This window comes from Triticum aestivum, chromosome 2B, assembly GCF_018294505.1.
Source record: "Triticum aestivum cultivar Chinese Spring chromosome 2B, IWGSC CS RefSeq v2.1, whole genome shotgun sequence".
NCBI classification, from domain to species: domain Eukaryota; kingdom Viridiplantae; phylum Streptophyta; class Magnoliopsida; order Poales; family Poaceae; genus Triticum; species Triticum aestivum.
This window is the reverse complement of record NC_057798.1, coordinates 50344755-50368092: the sequence shown is the minus strand read 5'-3', so window position 1 is coordinate 50368092 and position 23338 is coordinate 50344755. Positions and strand designations below refer to the sequence as shown.

The following is a 23338-nucleotide window of genomic DNA, read 5'->3' as shown; positions in this document are numbered from 1 at the left end:
AATCATCATAGCAATCATCCTTCGGTAAGCACAAAGGGGAATTAAACAATGTATGAGTTAAAGAGTTACTCTCATTAGAAGGTGGGCATGGGTGATCAATTCGCGCTTCCTCCTTTTGTTCTTCGCCCTCCTTGTCATCTTTTTCATCCAATGAGCTCACAGTTTCATCAATTTCTTCTTCCATAGCTTCCTGCAAAATATTAGTCTCTTCTTGGACAGCGGAGAATTTCTCAATATATAGTTTAACATAGGCATTAGAAGCATAATTATCATAACAATATTCAAGTATGGCAAAATTTTCAGATTTGAAGAGAGTAGCATCATACTTTTCAATCAAAGAAGCAATTTCATAAGCACCCTTGAAAGCAACAAATTCTTCAATTTGTTGAACATCATAGTAATTATAAACACCCTTAGCATACGAATATACGATCCCATTATCAATAAACTCACATTGGTAGGGAAGGTGTTTCTTAGGGTTTTCAGAACAACAAGTGATATCATATATTTCACATAAATTCCAAGCATAGCATTGCAAACGATGAATTTGATCCAGTAAAAGTTTCCCTTTTTCAGATATACGGTGTCGCACATAACAAGCATGCTCATCTAAAGATTTGCCCTCAACTAAGCTAGTTCGGGTTTCAGCACGAGCACATATGGATCGAAGATGATCCAAGTAAAAAGCTTCAGGAGTGTGATAGATTTTGAGTGGTTCTTCAACCATTGGTGTAGTAGGTACAACTAATTTTTTTGGTATTTTGCGTTTCCTACCCATAACTAAAGATAGAAAACAACTAAGAACAGCAAATAAAAATTACTTAGTGATAAAGCAAACAAGCACACACGAGAATATTCACCCCACGCTATGACTCCCCGGCAACGGCGCCAGAAACAGGTCTTGATGACCCGCAAGTATACGGGATAGTTGTAGCCTCTTTTGATAAGTAAGAGTGTCGAACCCAATGAGGAGCTAAAGGTAGAACAAATACTCTCTCAAGTCCTATCGGCCACTGATACGACTCTACGTACGCTTGACGTTCGCTTTACCTAGAACAAGTATGGAACTAGAAGTACTTTGTAGATGTTGTTGGATAGGTTTGCAAGATAATAAAGAGAACGTAAATAAAAGCTAGGGGTTGTTTAGATAAAGAAGCAATAAAGTAAATATAGCGAGTGTGGAAAAGTGGTGGTAGGAGTTGTGAAATTGTCCCTAAGCAATTGACTACGTTACTACACCGATAGCAAGTTTTATGTGGGAGAGGCATAAGCTAACATACTTTCTCTTCTTGGATCATATGCACTTATGATTGGAACTCTAGCAAGCGTCCGCAACTACTAAAGATTCATTAAGGTAAAACCCAACCATAGCATTAAAGCATCAAGTCCCCTTTATCCCATACGCAACAATCCCCTTACTCGGGTTTATGCTTCTGTCACTCAAGCAACCCACTATAACCGAATCATGAACGTATTGCAACACCCTGCAGTGGGAATCCCTCATGCTTCACGACACGGAGGGCACAATAGGACAGCAACATAACCACAAGCAAATTAAACCAATCATAGCAATTCATCAATCACCGATAGGACAACGAAAATCTACTCAAACATCATAGGATGGCAACACATCATTGGATAATAATATGAAGCATAAAGCACCATGTTCAAGTAGAGGGTACGGTGGATTGCGGGAGAGTGGACCGCTGGATATAGATGGGGGAAGGTGATGGAGATGTTGGTGAAGATGATGGAGGTGTTGGTGAAGATCGTGGCGATGATGATGGCCCCCGGCAGCCCTCCGGCGCCACCAGAAGCAAGGGGGAGAGAGGCCCCCTTCTTCTTCTTATTCCTTGAACTCCTCCCTAGATGGGAGAAGGGTTTCCCCTCTGGTCCTTGGCTCCCATGGCTTGGGAGGGGCGAGAGCCCCTTCGAGATTGGATCTATATCTCTGTTTCTGCATTCTAGAATTCTGCCCTGGCACCATTTCCTTTATATCTGAAGATCCGTAACTCCGATTGGACTAAAACCTTTGCCCAGATCGTTTTCCAAAAATTAGCTTTCTTGCGGCCAAATAAGGGCATCAACCTCCTTGCGGGTGGCCCACGAGGCTGGGGGCGCGCCCACTTTAAGTGGGCGTGGGCCCATATCTCGTGGCCACGTCGGGCATCGTCTCGCGTTGATTCTTCCTCCCAAAAATCACAAATGTTCCAAAATAATTCTTTGTCCGTTTTTACCCCGTTTGGACTCCGTTTGATATGGGGTTTCTGCGAAACATAAAACATGCCACAGACAGGAACTGGCACTGGGCACTGGATCAATATGTTAGTCCCAAAAAATAGTATAAAAAGTTGCCAAAGGAATATGAAAGTTGTAGAATATTGGCATGGAACAATCAAAAATTATAGATACGACGGAGACTTATCAGGGCTGCGCCTACCATACTTTTAAATTCCTATGGCTAAGTGAGAGTGATAAAGCCCTATAGTCTGATTGCCTGGTTTGCTGTGCTGAACACCTCCTTCGAGGACCCAAAACTGGGATAAAGAATGCTCAGGTTTATCCCGAACACTCTGGTACTCACTGCGTGGGGGCGGAAGCCGACGACTGGCCAACTCTCAGGATTAAAATATAAAACGGCCACACAAGAGGAAAAACTTTCAAATGACATGCAATAAATAATAGAAATGACCTTGTTCGAACATTACAACGGACAAACATGACCGTATTCATGGAAATATAATGTCATGGGTGCATTGCTCCGCTGCAAGGCGGGCTCCTTTCAAGACACCTTCATAATACATTTCAGGGGTGCGGTGCTCCTTCCCCTCTGGCGGTCCCTCGATCATCAGTTTTTCCTCATCCATCTTCCCCCAATGCACTTTTGCACGGGCGAAGGCCATTCGCGCACCCTCTATACAGACCGACCGCTTGATGACTTCGAGTTGAGGGCAGGCACTCAAAAGCCACTTCACGAGCCCGAAGTAACTGCTTGGAATCGGCTCGGCGGGCCACAGCCAGATAATTACGTCCTTCATGGCTAGTTCGGCCGCCTTATACAGTTCGGTCAGCTGCTTCAGTTGATCGGAGAAAGGCACCGGATAATTTGGCGCCAGATACTGTATCTAGAAGAGCTTATCCACAGTATTCCTTTCTTCGGCTCGGTAGAATTGGGCGGCATCAGATATGCTGCGCGGCAACTCCGCAAACACCCCTGGATAAATCAGAATTCGAATTATCAAACTTGATTTCCTCCTTTCAAAATACCCGCTTTGTATAGAAAAAGCCTTACCAGCCGCAATCTTCCTCGCTTCCTGGATTTCCTTCAGAGCACCTTGGGCTTCCCCTCGGGCATCACTTGCGGCTTGGCGAGCCTGGGAGAGTTCGGATTCTTTCCCTGATAAACTCTAGTCCAGGTCTCGCATTTCATCACGGCCTCTTGAAGCTCTCGCTCAGCTTTAATAGCTCGGGCCTCGTGCTTTTCAAAAAGAGCCTGCTCTGAGGCTGCCTTCTTCCCAGCTTCGGCCACAGCCTTCTTAAGAGCCTCAATTTCGGTCGTCACCCCTAGAGAGCATCATAAATATTCTCATCATGCACACTTAATCATTTGTGCTAAATGAACAAGGCTTTTGCATACCTTGGTTATACTCCAGCTGTTTCTTCACTTGGCCAAGTTCTTCTTTGGCCTGCTCCAGACTACACCTCAGTCCGGATACTTCTGCAGCATGAGAGGCGGCAGTCGCTACAGACGCCTGCTTATTCAAAGAGATGGATGTCATTAAGTGAGTCTCCTACGAACATAAATTTGATCCTCTGTCTGGTTCTTCTTTTCACCGAACAGTGTATCAGGAGCTGCTATCTATACCATGACACTCTTCCAAATCTCATAAAACATACCTCAAAGCCTTTTATAAGGCTGACATAGGATTCATTCAGTCCACTCTCAGCAGACTGAATCTTCTCAATCACCGCACCCATAAGGGCACGGTGTTCATCAATGATGGAGGCGCCCTTTAGCGCCGCCAATAAAGCATCTGGTACCTCTGGTTGGACCGAGGCTGCCGACAGAACAGACACACCCCCTCCAACCAATGGAGGACGCCTGCCTGATTCTAGGGCCTTATTGATCTCCGGGATCGTGTCCGGCTGGGGGCCGGATTTAAGATGGCCCCCGCCATCGACGTCCACGGGAGTCTTCTCTCTCGAGTGTGCCGACCTTGAAGTTTGACCTCCTGACGTCGCTTTTGCGATCTTCTCCCCTCCTCCGTGGCCCGGGTCCTTCTAGGACGAAACCTCGGTGTCATTCGCATGACTGGGGGAAGGGGCCTTCGGGGGTGTCCCGCTCTCCATAGCATCTGAACCCAGCGAATCCTCCGATGAGGATTGTTCAGCACGGGACCTTACAGGACTATAAAAATTATGGCCCAGATTAAAATATTATGCCACGACAAGTCTGGATGCATAAGCGTGTTCGGATTTTATACTCACGAGTTCACCAGGGGCTGGGCCCTGGGCCACTCTGGGCTGCTATCGGCGGCGGCAGTGGACTCCTCTGGAAGAGGAGTTTTCCCCCTCTTGGGAGACTCGGCCTCCAAGGATGTGGAGGCCGTCCTTTTCTCTCTTCCCCCCACGGGTGATTCGTCTTCCTCCTCCTCCTCCTCCTCTTCGGAGGAAGTATGGGCATTGGAGTCTTCGAATTTTGTGTCTGAGGCGCCACAGCGATGGAGGCCGCCCCTGGTCTTCTTGACCTCTTCTTCGGTCTTCTTCTTAAGTGCCTTGTAAGGCGCCGGGACCAGCATCTTCGTCAGAAGTGGGCCGGCCGGTTCTTCTGGCAGCGGGGCCGGACAGTAGATCCACCCCGCCTTCTTCGTCCAACCCTTGGAAAGTTGTGGGAAATACATTAGGCATTTTGCTAAGGATATGCCAATACAACATATGAATTGTCAATGTACGATTACTTACCGAACTTGCAGGACAGGACAGTTGGTACCCGCGGTCCTCGGTAGAGTCCGGCCACGATTTGTCCGACTTGAAAAGCACCTTCCAGATGCCCTCGTGCGAGGATCCGAAGAGCTCTAGCAGGGTATGGTGCTTGGCCGGGTCGAACTCCCATAATTAAATTGCAAGCCCGGTGTTGACAAGGTAGAATCCGATGAATCAACATCACCTGGACTACATTTACGAGCTTGATGCTCTTGTCTTCCATATCTTGAACGCGCGTTTGCAGGATTGATAGTTTGTCAGATGAAGCCCACTCCAAGCCCTTCTTGGGCCAGGACGTGAGGCGCAGAGGGGCTCCAGATATGAATTCCGGAGTAGCGGGCCATTCTTTGCCGCGCGGCTTAGTGACGTAAAACCACTGCTGCTGCCACTCCTTGACGGAATCATTGAAAGTACTTGCTGGCCATGTAACGTTGGGCATCCTGCTCACCATGGCGCCTCCGCACTCGGCGTGCTCACTGCTCACCACCTTGGGCTTCACGTTAAACACCTTCATCCATAAGCCAAAGTGTGGCGGGATGCGGAGAAAAGCCTCACACACGACGATGAATGTCGAGATGTTGAGGAAGGAATTTGGGGATAGATCATGAAAATCAATCCCTTAATAATACATGATGCCACGAACAAATGGGTAAAGGGGAAACCCTAGCCCATAGACAAAATGAGGGAGGAATACCACCCTCTCATGGGGTTCCGGAGTGGGGATGATCTGTCCCGCCGTCGGAAGGCGGTGGCCAATTCTCTTGGCCAAATACTCGGCCCCCCAAAGCCTTTTGATATCCTTCTCCCGGACGGTAGAGGCCATCCACTTGCCTCCTGCTCCAGATCCAGACATTTTCGGGAAGCCTTTTTGGGCAGAGAAGATGAACGCTTGGGCACTAAGGCTCGAGCGAAAAGGAATGGATGAGCAGAGGAAGAAGAGGGTGTGGGTGAAAAAGGGAGTTCTTATCCCCTTATAAAGGCAGCGGGGATCCTGCACCTCCCCACTTGCCCGGTAAATTCGCTTATTCTCCAAACGCTATGATTGATGGCACGGTTGGGTTACTCACACCCGTATTGATGAGAATCCCGTGATAAGGGGACACAATCTCTGCTTCGACAAGACGTGCCGATAAAACTGCCTCGTGATATGTGCGGTGAAAGGTTGTGAAAAACGGTTCGAATAATGACTGGGTCATGGCGTGATGTCACTCTACAAAAAGTTATCAGCGAATTAGATTTGTGGAATATTGTTCTCTCTATGGTGGTATGTGGAATTTGTTTTGCAGAGCCGGACACGATCCTCATGTTCAAAATCTTCTATGGAGTATTCGAAGGAGGAACCCGCCTTGCAATGCCGAAGACAATCTGCGCGTCGGACTCATCGTCATTGAAGCCTGGTTCAAGGGCTACTAAGGGAGTCCTGGATTAGGGGGTATCCGGACAGCCAGACTATATACTTTGGTCGGACTGTTGGACTATGAAGATACAAGATTGAAGACTTCGTCCCGTGTCCGGATGGGACTCTCCTTTGCGTGGAAGGCAAGCTTGGCGATTCGGATATGTAGATCTCCTTCTTTGTAACCGACTCTGTGTAACCCTAGCCCCCTCTGGTGTCTACATAAACCGGAGGGTTTAGCCCGTAGGATAACAACAATCATAATCATAGGCTCGCTTCTAGGGTTTAGCCTCTACGATCTCGTGGTAGATCAACTCTTGTAATACTCATATCATCAAGATCAATCAAGCAGGAAGTAGGGTATTACCTCCATCGAGAGGGCCCGAACCTGGGTAAACATTGTGTCCCTAGCCTCCTGTTACGATTAGCCTTAGACGCATAGTTCAAGACCCCCTACCCGAGATCCGCCGGTTTTGACACCGACAGTCCTATCTCTCCCTGGCGCGGTGTAGTTCGACGCGGGCCAGTGACCTTACGTGGAGGCACGGTGCTGGACCAGGGGCGGCTCGGTGGTACCTCGGCTTCTTTGGTGACGAGGTGGGTCATGCTTGCGGTGTGGGAGGACTGGCGATGTGCTGTGGCAACGGAGTATGCTCGGGACGAAGGCGAGGGGCTGCCAAATCTGATCTGGTACAAAGTGGCTCCTCTGGCCACCATTTCGCGGGTGGCATGGGTTGTGGTGGCGCGGGCTGGTCATCTCCGGTGGCTGTGGGCATTTTGTGGGGGTCCGGTGTGGTGGTGCGACATGGATGACGGTGGAGGTCGTGGTGTCGAGCTGTCGAGGATGTGGGCGGTGCGGGTCTGTGGGGGCGGTGCCGTTCTTTGGCAGTCTTGCTTCATCGGCAATGCAGAGTGGTGGTAGCAGTCTCTCATCTCCTCGGTCTATGCCGATGGCATGGCAGTGATCGGGCGCTCGCACTCGGATGGATCTGTTGGGGACCCAAGGTGAGTCGGAGTTGCGGCTTCGGGTAGGTGAGATTGGGCTCGATATGGGTTGTTTTCGTGGGTGGTGAGGTCCCTCCCGCCGCGGGAATGGTAGATGTCGGTGGTGGTCAGGACATCGTTCATTATCAAGTTGTGTGGCGTCAAGGGCCACAGACATGGCGTCGTACGAGGGTGCTCGATGATGGCCATCAGGAGTCACGGGGTTGTGCCCCCCTCGGTTCACCAGGACTGACTGGGTCACAGGGGTGGGGCCCCTACAGTGGTGGCGCCGTCCCAAATTCCGTGTCTGATGCCGGGCTAGGAGTGTAATTGTTGGGTTCTAGTCCACATGTAGCTCCTGGCTCGGTCAAGTAATGGTCGTAAGTGTACAATCCCAATTGCTTAATTGATTCACCCTAGCAGGTATTTTTTTTCTAATGGTTTTTATCATCTATGCCATTAATTGTGTCCCACTACTCAGTTTTGCCATTAGAAATTGCTACTACTCAAAAATGTCGTCGCTTCATGAGATGTTTGCTCAAAAATGTCATTAGATATCTCAGAAATGCCATCGTCCCATTAGATGTTTGCTCAGAAATGCCATTAGACATCGTTATTTTCAGGTCAAACTCGTTGACCATGTTATATGATGAAAATACCCATATACCCACATGTCAGCTCTCTCTATCTCACGATGATAAGTTTGGACCGCATTTGTCAGGAGTAAGCAAGCGAATAATTATAGAGAAAATAAGAATGCTATTAGGATCAAGTGGAACCCACACGTTATTGTAGTGAGCTAGAGGGAGAGCTGACATGTTGTTATATAGGTATTTTGGTCATTATGACATGGCAAATAGGATTTGAGCTGACAATAATGGTGTCCAGTGGCATTTTCGAGCATGTGCCTAACGAAGCGATGGCATTTTTTAGCAGTTGAAATTCCTAGTGCAAAACTGAGTAGTGACACAACAAATGACATAAATGTAGTGCAAATGGAAGGGTTTGTTTTTTCTATGAGAATGAGCCTATACCTTGCAAACATATATTACCTGGCTGGGGGGGCCTAACCATCCTGGGCCCTGTGTGGCAGGACCTGATGCATATGCATGCTCAGGGCCGGCCCTATGACCAACTACAAGCAAGAACATTGCAACCTTCTGTTCCACAGTTACATATACACTATAATGGATTCCACATCACTCTCATAACATGGTGCATAGGTCATGGATGTTCTGTTTAGTAAAACGCAATTGATCATAACATGTGTAGTAAAAGATATAATGCAAGGGCACATGTTTCAACAAACAATTTTGTCAAACAATTATTTTCCTCTTCCTTATTTTATTTTCTTCGTTTATGCACTCAACCAAATCTAAGTGGTCTGGCATGAAATTGTACAATGCAATTATCTAGTTGTAAGCATGGCAACAAGACATCACATACACACATGCATAGCAAAAACATAGGGGATTTGATATGTGTAGCTTAAATCGGCATGCAGATAGATGAACACTCCACTAATCTGCACAAATTTAGACACTAATTTTAACTATTTGCTACAACTGATTAGGGAAAACATATGTGTTTTTAGGGTTTCGTATGTTGTGCTCGGTGATCCTTTATCAAATTAATTTTGTTGATCATCTATCCTAAGCCCTAAATAGCTCATGGACATCGTCTCGTGGCGAGAAGTCATCGTTTGCCACGTGAAAGAAAAAGAGGGAAGAAGAAAATGAAGCGAGACTTTGATGTGGGGTCGAGTTGGTTTGGGGGATTAAGTTCAGGGGATTTGCAGTATGAAGAAAATTTTAATGCCTTAACATTATAGAAATGGGATAAGGGATATGTTTTGGACTTCTAGAATAAGGAATCTACTAGATGTGCCCTTATAACTTGTTATAGCGCGAGCAGAACGTCTCCTGGATACACGAGTTGACACGGCCTCGTTGTAGCCCATGAACAACTATTATTATTATCTTCTTCTTTTTAATATAGATCTTGAATATAAACATGTCACTAATTTATACGTAATTAATTTAATAAATAAATCACTAAAAAAGTGTGTTACGAAATATACTCACACATACAAAAAAACAAGTACTTGCATGAAATGTTCATATAATTAGAGGATACATGCATTTCCAAAAATATTCAAGTAATTAAAGTGTTCATGCATTTTTTGTGAAAATATGTAATTAATATATTTTCAAGAAATGTTCATGTAATTAAGTGAGGTATTAAATGTAACTAAAGATATTCATGCTATATTCATGTAAATTATAAAATGTTCACACGTTTTTTTGAAATGGTTATGTAGTTACACAAGGTATTCATGAATATTACTTCTAAAAACTTGATGATTTTTAAAAAATGAAATGAATACGTCTGAAATATTGATGATTTTTTAAAATTATTCATTTAGTTTGAGAGGTGTTCACCGCTTCTAATAATATAAAGAAAAGAAATATTGAAATAAGAAAAGAAACAGGAAAAAAGAAACAAAAACACTGAAAATGAGTTATCAAAACTGGAACAAAACCAACCAAAAGAACCGAATCCCGAGAAAACCATACAAAAACATCACTATAACTGGATTCTGAGAAAAATCACATAAAACCGGGAAGAAACCACAGAAAAATGCACGCTCGGCAGGCTGCCCTGTGAAAGACTCCGGATGACCCCTAAGTAGTACTCACACTATGTGAGACTAGTGAATTGTAGGTGCTTTCCACATCATTTAAATATATATAAAAAGCATGTGAAAACACATTTGAATAGGATTTTCTTTTTTAGAATCGTATTGGACAAGATCCAACCTGGATTCTAGAGAGTAAGAACCAAGTTGGGGGTTCAATTAGAAGGCCACATGACAGAATACTATGCGTTGAAAACGTTATCCAATGGATGATAATGTCCAGATCTACCATCTCATGATTGTTGGATGGGCATATCCAGTGACTAATATTTGAAGTTACTGACACACTGTATAGTGGTGTGTGTGTGTGTGTGTGTGTGTGTGTAGGGTAATTTTCGCATCGGCCAGTTATAGGGTAATTCTCCTTTACCCTATATTAGTAGGTTTCGTGCACTCTCTATCAGCTTCGCATCGGCCAGTTATAGGGTAATTTTCCTTTACTAGTGGCAGTTTTCGCTACATGTAGAATTTCTAGCTTCAGCTTGTTTTCCACCTTTCTATCTTATATTTTTCTTCATTTCTGTTTTTTCATCGATTTCTTAGTTATTTTCTAGTTTAGCTTCATGTTTAATTTAGAACTTTCATGAATATTTATAAACAAATATGAACATTTTTAAATACGTGAAATGTTTTTAAAATCATAAGTATTTTTAAGTAATCCACAAGAAATTTAATTTTGTAAATGTTATATTATTTCTTATCAACATTTTTGAAATTTTGAAAAAATAATAATTATAATTTTGTTTAAATCCCCTAAATAAAAAGATATAAAATCCAAACATGAAAAGTGTAGATTTTAAAGACCGTACAAAAACCGGTGCAAAACAATGGCTGAGGAAGTATTGGGCCCAACTCATATAGCGTGGGTGTGTGTTTCACCGCAGATACTTCGCTTAGAGCGTAGAATAGGAGATCCCAAGCCAAGAGAACATCACTCTACACGGGAAAATATCCTGTGATACGGTGCATGGCATGATACCGTGCTGCGAGCTTGCATGGTACGTCCGATCTACATGGAGGGCGTGGGATCAGCTCACTTGTGTTTTTACTCATACCTCCCCGTATATTTCCATCTTGCCTCCCAGAAAAGCTGCGCGTACTTGCAAAGTCGTAACATTTCTGCATGTCTCACTTTCTCAGCAACAAGTCTTTGTTCCTGTCCGCTGCCATTCATCAAGATGCAGCCCGCTGGTAAAGCAAAGTATTTTAATCCCATTAACCCAAAATAGAAAGATAGAAAGACCGAAACTCCCACTAACATTGAACGGTGCACAGTACACTGTTGCTCATACAGTTAGCGGAAAAGTAATCGTACATTGTTAGATCAGGATGTATGGGTTAATCAGCACATGCATGTAGTAATTATATTTGTTCTTAAATAACAAGGTAAGTAAGGGGGCGGCGGCGTTTTGGCTCCCGGGTGAACAATACCTTTTTTTAATTTTTTGAACAATTCTGAAAAACTTTGTAGATGATCGTGTTGGTGTCGCAAGCATCCTTGAGAATTTTCATGAGGAACGGAGCAGCGGTGTTTCGTCGGTGAAAAAAACAAAATTACGGTGACATTTGGTCTTCGATTTTTTTTGTGCAGGCAAAAATGCTTATACGTCAAAATTTGCACGTGGCATTTGTCTGGGACAAAGATCACAAAAAAAATTGTCTCAATTCGTTTGACATTTGAAAAAAAAAATTGGGCCCCGGGAGCAAAGACTGGACACAAACTGATCGTTCCAACATGAGCTACTCAAGGATCCTCAAAAAATAAAAAATAAATCATGAGCTTACTCAATAATTACAAGCAGAGTAATCTCTTTTCGTTGCGTTGCTCACTTCTCCCGAAAGCTACATATAGGTTTATTTCTTTTGGAATCGGATGATGTATTTCTAGTGTGATCTAGCTTTTTTACTTCATCTATGTGAATGAAACTGAAATGACCGTCCCACAAAAAAAAGAGGCGATAGTGACATGACGTAAGGCTAAGATGCAAACCAGCAATTTACAAAAGTTTCAAGATCTCCTTCGTACATTTAGCAGTGGATTGTGTGGATGTTCAATCCTGTCCCTAGGGCACAGATCAAACGGACCACATCTTCTTGTATCACCGTATCATACTAGGGTTGGTATCACTAGATATGCACTCCCATCTACACCAGTGCAACACGTGTTTGACCTACATGCCTCTATCTATCTAAATGGAAAGTGTTTCCGCATTTTTCCTGAAAAATGGATGAAGTCTTAAAAAATGTTCACACATTTTCAAGAAATGGTCATGTAACTAAATAAAGTATTCATGATTTTTTTTTTGCAAAGTCTTCACAAAATTTTAAAAAATATTCATGATTTATTAGGTAAAACATTGTAGGGTGTACTTGAAAAACTATGTTTTGGAAGCATGTTTATTCAGGGTCAGTTGAATCTACGAACCGTTGGATTAAAATCCATCGCTCACACGTCGTCTTCTTCCTCCAGCCGACAGATTTCTTCATCCTCCAGCCGCTCTGCCTCTCCACCTCAACCTTTTGGCCTCCCTTCCTCTTCTTCGACCGCGACGGCACGCCTCATTGTCCCTCGCAATGTTGTCCTTGCCTTTGGTGAGAGGGCTCTAACTTATTCGGCCAAAAATCACATCGAGAAAGCAGTTGTTGTGCCTAGGAGTTATCGATACAACCTTATAAGAGGGAGGTGTCTCTCTCTCTAGAGGCGCCACTTGAAACATCATCCTTTTGTTCTCGTCAATACCTACCGCCACCTAGTCTCGCCTCTCCTCTTCCTACCGTCCAAGGGGGCGCCAACACAACAACATTCTTTGAACGTACCCCTGCGATCGGCGACCTGCACAGGTAACCAGATGCTTTTTTTTGTGAAATGCTCGCACGATTGCGCCACCCTTCTTCCATGATTTCGTCTTGATCCACTACTTTCTCGACTACCCGCCGTCATCTTAACCAGCAACATGCACACATTCCACAACGCGTGGGAGGCAGAGCTTGCCGTGTGCCAGGAGGGCATTGCTCTTGCCCTCGAGTGGAGTTCCATGCCTTTTATTCTTGAGACTGACTGCGCAGTTGCTGCACAGGTGATTATGCAAACGGAGAAGGATCGTTCGCCAGGGGCAGCCTTGGTTGAGGAGATTAAATGCCAACTGAACATGGCAGGGAGCACGTCATATCCGTGGTACGTCGCTCTCGCAATTCGTTCGCGCATAGCTTAGCTCAAATGGGGCATAATTCTACTCACACTGCTGTTTGGTGGAGGTATGTTCCTCAAGAAATTCATGTGTGCTGACTCAAAACGATTGTAATCATCATGATTAAGCAATGATTTTTTTCTTTCAAAAAAAAAGGCGACGCCGCTGCAAGGAAAAATTCACCCTGTGATATTTATTTTCTTGGTAGATCGGTTTGCCATGTTGTCAAAACTAGAGCTAGATACTATGCTGATTTTTATCCATACTAGTAGAATGCCCGTGCGTTGCTACGGGCTTTTGAAATATTTACTCATCGGAATACCAGTTGGGAATAAATGTTGTCATAAACATTTATCGTAATTCCAGCCGGTTTGCTTTATTTTGAGTGCGTCGTTGTTGTGGGATATCATCACTTGCACATCTTTTTGTTGTATAAAACGTGGTGAATTTTTGTCCCCTTCCAATAACGTCGCCCCAAAAACCCTCTGAATGGTTTTTTTAATCCCGACATAATCCATCTTCATCTCTCTCATATTCTACCAAATTAAATATATATAGAAATATACCTTTTGAGTATTATATCATGTGCAACATACATACAAAGAAGAACAATTATTTGCATGCACCTCTTTTGGTTGTGTAAAACTCGTTGAATTCTTAGCCCCCTCCATCATCGTTACATCAGGGTCTTTGTCAGTCGACATCTCCGAAGCACAATCAAATCCATCAGTTTTTATGACCTACAAAGGTATTCTAATATAAACAAAGATTAGAATAATTTTTTTATGATGGTGGTATGGAAAATATATATTCATTGGACAAATGCTAGAAATGAGCAGTTTCTAGTAGATTGAGTGGCATCCCAATTTTAATAATTTTAGGCTCACCTCTAAATCACATGTTGATGGTTATTCTCACGAATATCTACTATTTAGGGTATGTGGTATATTGCCCATAAAAAACTATGTTACATTTCTTCACGAGCAAAGAACGGATTTCCCCTTTATACAATGATAGTCGGTCATCTCTAATTTCTTGGATATTTTTAAGTAATTTATTGAGAAAATATTTTATGCTATTCTAAATATATATAGTGTACAGGTATAAATAAAGCTTTATTTTTATGATATTCCCATTATACCCCTCCTATACGACTTGCTGTCCTCTCCCACACGACCGCACTCTATCCACTCCCTCTCCGCACCACTCACTCTCTTGTTCCCCTCCCTCTCTAGATCCATAGACTTCACCGGCGTCACTCACTCTCCTCTCTCCGCCCTCGCCCCCACAACCAACAGAATCGGCGACCTCATCTCCCACCCCTCCACCCTTTCATCCCTCCCCTCTTCTCACCAAAATTAGTGAGGGGGGGGGGTCGAGAGGCCAGACGGTTGCCTGATCCGCCCACAAACCGGCGAACAACATCAGGCCAAGGTCACCAACGCCGTCATGAAATGACAGGCTTCTTCCACCTCGACAGACTTGCTCGCACACCAAGATATGCGAGGGGGGCTTCTACTTCTCCCTCGCTCATCACCCCTTTGGCCAAACCATGGATCAACCTTCCTCTACTCTGACCCATGCCATGGACCGATCTCATTTCCCTCCTCAATGTCATCTCTTCACCCCTTTCCTCGTGTGGCATGTTGCACCGCTAACCCTCACCTTATCTCCCTCCCTTTCCTCCCATATCGAAACATGCATGTGTTTCTGCTAGGCCGCTTCACCTCACCGCCGCCTTCATCTCCTTATACAATGTCGTATCCGCCGCCTTCTGCCAGCTGTAGAAGAAGCGTGTTCGATTCTTGAACCTACAAAATATAAAATGCTGAGGTCAATAAGTATGATTTTCTCTTGTCCCTAGTACTATATTTTTATACATGCTTATTGCATAACCAACTTGTGTGTCGTAGTGTACTGTGGACTTGCTGAGCTGCTCAACCTTGAGCTTGTCAGTTTGGCAGAGCACGTTCTTCGTCTTAACCTCCATCTGCAGCTCGGCATCGCGGATGGCGACAGCCTTGGTGGCCTCAACCTCGGCGACCTTGGCCTGCTAGTCCCAGCCTTCCCCTTCAATCCTTCATGGCAAGGTCGGTCATTGAGGGGCGTTGTCGGCCTTCCTATTGTTTTCAAACACCCACACCTCCGCCTTGACCTTGGCCTTCTCCTTGAGCGCCTCGCCCTGCTGCCGCACAAAGAGCACCTTGTTCTCGGCGTCCACCTTGGCGGCGTTCTGGCACGTGAGGCCATCCCGCTCCACAAACATCCACCTTGGCCCTGCTCGCTGCCTCATGTTGTGTCTTCTCGCTGAGGTAGGAGAAGTACTCATGCCCCGGCACGTCCACCAGCTGCTTCACGGTGGCATTGTAGATGAAGAGGCCGAATTGGTCCAGCTCCTTCTGCACGTTGCTGAACACCTCCTGCTTGAACTTTTTGGTGCAGGTGAAGATCTCGTCCATGGTCAGCTGCGCCACCAGCATCCGGGTCTCACCCTCGATCAGCCCTTTAGCCCTTCACCATGTCGTGCCCGTGGCTCCTACCGTACGAGTGCAACAGCGCGATCAACTTCACGTGGAGTAGGAGCTTCGCTTCGACGGTGGGCAGGGCTGGACGTACCGCTCATGGCTCAATCGGTGTTTGACATACTCGATCCTGGCTTGTTAGAGAAAATGGACGATCTGGTCTGCTAAAATCGGCCTGGAAAATTGTCGGTCCGATCCAGTCTGGTGTTCAACCGGTCCGACCAAGAGGACTGAGAAAAAATGTCATTGTCGCCGCCATTCGTTCTTAGCGTGCCGACCGGCAGCCCCCGGGTAAACTACCATGTCCCCAAGCTTCCCCTCTCCTTATTTTCTCTCCTCCCCATCCACCATAGCCTCTCGTCGCCCCTGTCGTGCATGCACCACTGACGATCTCAAGTTCTCAACTTGGCGCTGGCAGCATTCTAGCTACGGGTTTCGCTACCATGGCAGCGACCGTTTTAGCACAGCACACATGCAGGCCATCAACTGGGGAAATGGTCGATTGGGTGTGAACTTCGGATCGTGCGAGAATCGTTGAGCCGTGATTTCCGCGTGAGATTTAATAGCCTCCGCCTATAATCACGCACCATGATCCTACGCTGCCGTTTTCTTTGTTGAAGCATATGTTCAGGTCCACCTTCCGCCATGTGATTCTCTCTATCCCATTGCTCTATCCGTAACAACCTTTCCTTATCGTCTGCGTCTTTATCACGAGTAAAGGATTAGCAAGGTCAGCTCAGGACTTAGTTGGGTTACTGGCCGCACCTGCCTGTGTATATCTTGTATAAATGTATACCTCTATAACTGAATATGACTGCTTTCAGTCGCGTTGGTGTGTTCACTTTCTGCACTTCTATTCAGTCGAACAGGAAATAGGAAGTACAAGAGAAACATGGCTTGATCCGAAAATCACAGCACCATTTGACAACAAACCGAACGTCATGTTTTTTTTCATGGTTAATCCGCTAATTATGGCAAGGCCCGAACATAAAAAAACATGGGCTCATGAAAAAAATGCTACGGAAGGTTCATGGCTAACAGCCGTGCACTTTCTGCGGCACATCACCGACCTCATCGCTGGCGCTCCCGCATGTCCACTACCTCGCCACAGCACCCGCACATGCAGCCCACCTCGCTGCTGCCCCAGCACGTTGACGTCGGTGGTGGTTGGCCGGTCCAAATGGTGGCTCGATGAGGGACCGAACCAACCCGGACCGTGTCGCCTTGGTAGCGTCGCCGAGTTCCGGGGTGGTCACCCGAGGACCGATGCTGAAGACAACGGGCAGCACGAAGGGCAGCTTCTTGGAGCTCTACCAATACCCACGCCTTCTTCACCAGCATTAAGTCCTCGATGCCCCAGCCGGTGATGGCCAGGTACTACGACGCGTACGCGGCGATGAAGCTCGCCGTTGACTGTTTTGCCCGGCTGTACCGTTAGGTTTTCTTTCCTTCTTACCTACGTAGGACATAGGAGTGTTGACCGATCAAAGGAAATAAATAGAACATGTTAGTACATATAGCAAATATGCCCGTGCGATGCAACGGACCTATCAAACTTGTTTTATGTGATCTCTGTTGTATGTTCTTTCTCTATTCCAAAATTCCACTCACGCAAGTAAGAAGTATTTCACTGTCTTATGCAAGTAGTTCAGTGCATACATATGCTACTCGTTCGTAATTGCAACCTCAACAGAGTAAAAAAAATCGGTTCGGTGCATGGATGGATGGATGGGAACACACTGTCTAATGAAAAGGATAAGAATCACATTGGCATGCATAACTGATTTGAAATTTTAAAAATATAGCATCTACATCTGCGCATCATGAGGAACAATTCCAGAGAAAAAAATTGATCCAGTCAAGTGTATCTTTGGATATTTCATTATCCACTTAGGCCATATTAGTATTAATTCCCACGTGGTGCACATCATCCTGATGCATGGGTGTGCCTCGGCCCTTACATTGCAAATATTATTATTGCAGGAAGAGCACACACTCATAAGCTAACGGTTTCACAATGCGTTCTTGCTGATAGTAATTGAACCAAATAAAACGATGGACAAGCAGATTGATTAAGGAACTCTAGGTAATACTTCATGCCGTAAGCATTGGCTCAAAAAGTTAATTTGTAAGTAACAAAAAAGGCCTAGAAGAATAGTTCTACCTAAATAAAGTTTACTGCTGCACATGAGCAGATCCACACGAAGCAGAGGGGAGGTGGAGCAGGCCGGTAACCAGGGGAAGGAGCAGAGTGGGAGAAGATTTACACCGCCGTCTCCACTGGATATGGTGTCTCCGCCGCATCTGCGGAGGCGCCGCGGCTCCGCCTCGGATGGTGCTCGTCGCTATGGTGAAGAGGAGGGGCCACGCATGGGCGAAGAGGCAGGCGGTACTCGTGGCCAAAATAGTGGGTCGTTCGAGCTGCGGGAGGGAGGAGAGGATCGCCGGGAGGCGGCAAGATCGGTGGGCGGCGGCGGCGGCATCCAGGTAGGGAAGTCGAGGTAGGGCGCTGTGTTTTTTTAGGGGAATTGCTTGTGAAAATAACGTGCCACGACGATGTAGCGAGCGGATCCCCTTAAAAAAGACGTAGCGAGTGGATTCCCTTAAAACTGGTAGGAATGGACACGATTGCTGACGTTGATAAATAGTGGTGAATGTTGGCCTAATTTACTATCATCATGCATGAAAACGAATCATCAAGAAAAAGAATACTTCCTATTACTACGCTCATAGGAAGCTTCCTAATCTCTGCTACCAAACAGTTTCTGCCCAAACAAGGAAGGAAAGTTATGGACCTGATTCGGAAGGAAACAAACGTTATGAAGATTAATTAATTTAGATTTGATCTTTAGAAATTGATTGTGATTGATTCTTTTACATAAAGACATTACTAAATAATTTGTGTTAGTATGGAAAGTTCTGACCCGTTCAGTTTTTTTCGGTGTGTGAGAGGGTGAAGCGAAAATAAACCGATGAAGTGGGGGGAGGGGACGAAAAAAACCAGCGAAGGTGGAAGGAGGTACCAAAAAAAAACCATGGTAGGTGGGACGAAAAAAAACCTGGAAGCGAGACTACCAACTGCTCCATTAAAAGTAGAGATGCATGCCCAAATAATTTTGGTAGATCTATCTTGGTCATTCCTGTCACTAACGTTATCCATCGCCTTATTTCCAACAAATCCTGCTATCTTTACTGTGTTTCTCAGGTGGATGTGCGTTGCGTGCTAGTGCAACTGAACAGCAATCTCATCGATCCCTGTCAGTCTGAAACACTCAACACAGCTAAAGACCGACTGAAACTACTCGGAGGCACGCATGTGGACTGGACGCACAAATTGGCGGTCCTTCCAGGGTCACGGCTCCATTTCCCACGGGTCAAGTAGTTGTCCGGTCACGCTTCTTCACATGGCGAAACCGGTCAGTTTCACCTCAACTTCAACACGGGTTTCTCGGTGATCACCGGCCAATTTCCGTTGGAGCTGTGGAGCAAAGTACTCCTACATGTGATTTTTCCGGGAAATCACCACGCACGTCGACGGTGTTTCTCGTCGTAAACAAAGCAGAAGAAGAAGCGCAATGACGAGCTCCAACTCTACTAAAATTACTTGGAACAATCACATGTCGCATCAGACGCTTTACAATATTTAGTTTAAAGTACAGGAGCGTTTGTTTTTCTAGCCCATGAACGCTCGTGCTGCTGCTAATTAAAATGCCGCGGTAGGTGGTGAGAGTTTGCCATTTATTTATACCCGTGCTGTGCACAGTAATGCTACTCGATCATGCGTCTTTTCTTCTCCGTCGTTCAGGTTCACGTATACAAACTTCTGACAGATGCATCACATGTCTGATCGGTCGGATTCAAAGCGAGAGGAAAAATACAAATCTCGTGGTATACAGCTGCTGCTTGTGTGTCGAGCCGACAAGCAGGCAAAATGGTCTTGTGGCCAGGATTTGGATCCACTCGTTCGACAAATCGGCGTGGGGGTGTTGTTTTAATGGCTTCGGCATGTATACAGCATGTCCTCTTACTGTATAGTATAGTCCAGTAGTACCTTTTGGCGGTATATGTGCAATCCAGAAATTCGTGGAGGCGCACACCTATTCAGCCATGTTAGTTGTCTGATTGTCTCGCGATACGCACAGTCGTTGGATTTCACACGAGAGCAGTTTCTAAAACTAACGATTTTATAGATCATAGCTTATGAAACTTACAATATTGTCAGCTGCTCGTACCATGTTCCGGAGCAGGTTATGAAACTTATGATTCTGTCGATAGCTCATATCAAGTGTTTTAGAAGTTGAAATTTTCAAAACTTGTCAAACATATTCGGAATCGATAAGTTCTAAAACTTACGATTCCATCGGTAGCTCGTACCAAGTTTTGGAACTTCAAATTTAATAAAACTTTTAAAACTTGTCAAACATATTCAAAATGGACAAGTTCCAAACGCACGGTTGTGTCGGTAGCATGTCGTCTTGCTGTATACTCCCTTCGTTTCGATGAATAAGGCATATTTGGTTTCATTAGCACAACACTTTGACCAATAATTACTCTTTCAATATTTTATTTATGTAAATACAAAATCACTATCATAACAAAGTACTTTTAAATACCAATCTAGTGATAGAAATTTCATGTCATATAACCTTGTATTTACGGAGTAACTATTGGTCAAATTCATGTCTTAACGAAACAAAATATGCCTTACTTTTAGGAATCGGCGTGGGGTGTTGTTTTAATGGCTTTATGATGCAGCATGTCGTCTTATTGTATAGTCCAGTACTGCATAATCCAGAAGTTCATAGAGGCACGCACCTATTGATTGTTAGCTTGTTCAATTGTCTCGCGATCCGCAAAGTCATTGGATCTCGCATGAGGGTACAACAAGTTTTAAGTTATAATTTCTGAAACTTTCCATTTCAGCCGCCGCAGGTTCTGAAACTTACGATTGCGTTGCTAACTCCTACCAAGTTTTAGAGTTGAAACTTACAACTTAGAGTTTTGTCGATCGCTGGTTCTAAAACTTATGATTTTGTTCTTAGATTGTACCAAGTTCTAGAAGTTGAAATTTTACCAAAATATCAAAAGCTCGTTAAAAACATATTCAAAATGGATCTCATTTGAAAGCCCTTGTCACCAGAAACACGAATATGAAAACTAAACTTAATTTAGATTTTAGTTTAAAAGACATGGAAGATTAGAAGTCGAAAGCCAAAAGAAAAAGGAGGCTGCGTGCCCCCTCATAGTGTAGAAAACCGCCGGATCTCTTGGTAGGCTACCTTGCTTAGCTGGAAGTCAGATATCTGAGGTCACATGGGTATTTACTCATGTTCGGGCCTCCATGGTGAAGTAATACCCTATGTCCTGCTTGATGTTGTTTATTGATAGTGGGTATACCTCGTGTGAGAGATTACAAAGAGATGTATGATTCTATCGAGAGTTGTTTTATGGGAGAGTAGATGGGAATGAGAGCTCCTAGCCCTCCCCTCCCTATATACATGGCAGAGGCTAGGATTTTATAATGGGAGATGCGATCTAGGTTGTCACTGCGATCATTTTAGGGACCAAGATGATCCAAGGACATCTATCCCTTTCTCCGAGCTCCCTCATGTCGTTGGGTATATGGTGGGCCTTGTGGGCCTACTGGCGGGCCTGCTGCCGAGTTCCTTGCTGGTGAGTCACCCCATTTTACATGTTCTATTATGTCAAGTTGTCATTCCATTGTACTTGCTATTGTTTTCCTTAGTAAATATAAGATACAAGATCGAATAAGTAAATTTACCGGAACCGGGATGTACTGGTGAAGCATCTGCCGTCCATGTCAACATCAAGATGCACACTGTCCTTTGACTATTAAACTAAGGAATCTTTTGTGGGTGGAATACATCTCTATACTAGTCTGACACCACCCGACCAATACGTGAACATGCCCCAAAACCTTTCCATTTAGTCATGCATGTGTACTCCTAGACCACTCAACCTATAGTACCAACATTTTACATTCTTGTTAGCTATTAAATGATTGATATATTTTTAATAAATGTTTTATTTTTAAATATTTTTATATATTTGAATTCCTAAAGACAAGATCTTTAAAACAAGACCAATATTCAATATATTTTACCGCAGTTTGAAATTTACGGTTTCATTTGCTTTGGCATTTCAAAAAAAGGATGTAACTCATTTCAAAAAAAATCTTTTCACTTTATTTAAAAATACTGGTTTCACAATTAAGAAAACAAATTTGAGTCATTCAAAAATACAGATTTAGCTCATTTTAGAAAACTAATTTTATTCATTTTAAAACACTGATTTCACTCGTATCAAAACACATATTTAATCATTTCAAAGAATTGGTTTTTCTCATTTCGAAAAGGTGATTTCACTCATTCAAAAACTAAATTCACTCATTGCGAAAAGGTGATTTCACTCATTTCAATTTTTTTGCTCTCACCCAATTCAAAGGTCATATGTCGCTATGTTTAGAAAGCTGATTTCACTCAAAGCAAATAACTAATTTCATATATTCAAAAACTTATTTGATTCAATTCAAAAAACAATTTCACTTGTTTCACAAAACATATTTTACTCATTCAAAAAAAAGTTTGAAAGAATTAGTTTGACATGTTTTACATGACTAGTTTAAAAAATCTGAAATGACAAGTTTCATGTATTTCACACCCAAAATGTGTCATGTGTATGAAAAACATATTTCTCTCATTTTAAAAATTGGTCTCGCCCAATTCAAAGCTCATATTTCACTATTTTTAGAAACCTGGTTTCACTCAAAGCAAATAACTGATTTCAAATATTTCAAAAAACTTATTTGACTCAATTCAAAAAAACAATTTCACTTGTTTCGTAAAACATATTTCAGTCATTTAAAAAAGTTTGATATAATTAGTTTCACATGTTTTACATGACTAGTTTCATAATTTTGAAATAACAAGTTTCACGTATTTCACACCTAGAAATGTGTGATGTGTATGAAAAACATATTTCACTCATTAAAAAAAATGGTCTCACCCAATTCAAAGATCATATTTCTCTATTTTTAGAAAGCTGATTTCACTCATTTCAAATGTTGATTTTTTTTTGAATGTATTCAAGATTGATCTGGTTCTAAAGGTTTTGGCTCCAGGAAATATATATATACAGAGTTTAAAAAAATTGTTTTGAAGATATGAACAATTTAAAATAGTGAAAAGAGAATTAAAAATGATGGATTTAGAGATGTAGAGAGGAGAGATAATGTGAGAAATGCATGTTATAGTATGTACCATGAGCAGTAAAAAGAGAAAAGCAGGACCATGCATGCATCCTTTGCATGTGCATGATGGGCCCGGTGATGAAATACGGTGACTTAAATAGATAAAAGAGGGGAATACAAATGTACACCTTTTTTTGCGGGGTACAAATGTACACCTTTTGAGCTAGCAGCATGCTATTGGGAGTAGGCAGGTGACGGGCGTTAGTGTCAAGCTCAGAGATGTTCTGCTATCTTTTCAGTTTTGTCATGTCGGTTCTTACGTGACTTGTCCTTTGTTCTTTATGATATGAATGAGAC

At 43.8% G+C, this 23338-nt stretch overlaps 1 pseudogene; it reads right to left on the bottom strand.

Annotated features, from left to right (window-relative positions):
* Window positions 1-14972: 14972 nt before the first annotated feature.
* Window positions 14973-18931, bottom strand: LOC123038925 (flotillin-like protein 2; annotated as a pseudogene).
* Window positions 18932-23338: the final 4407 nt, after the last annotated feature.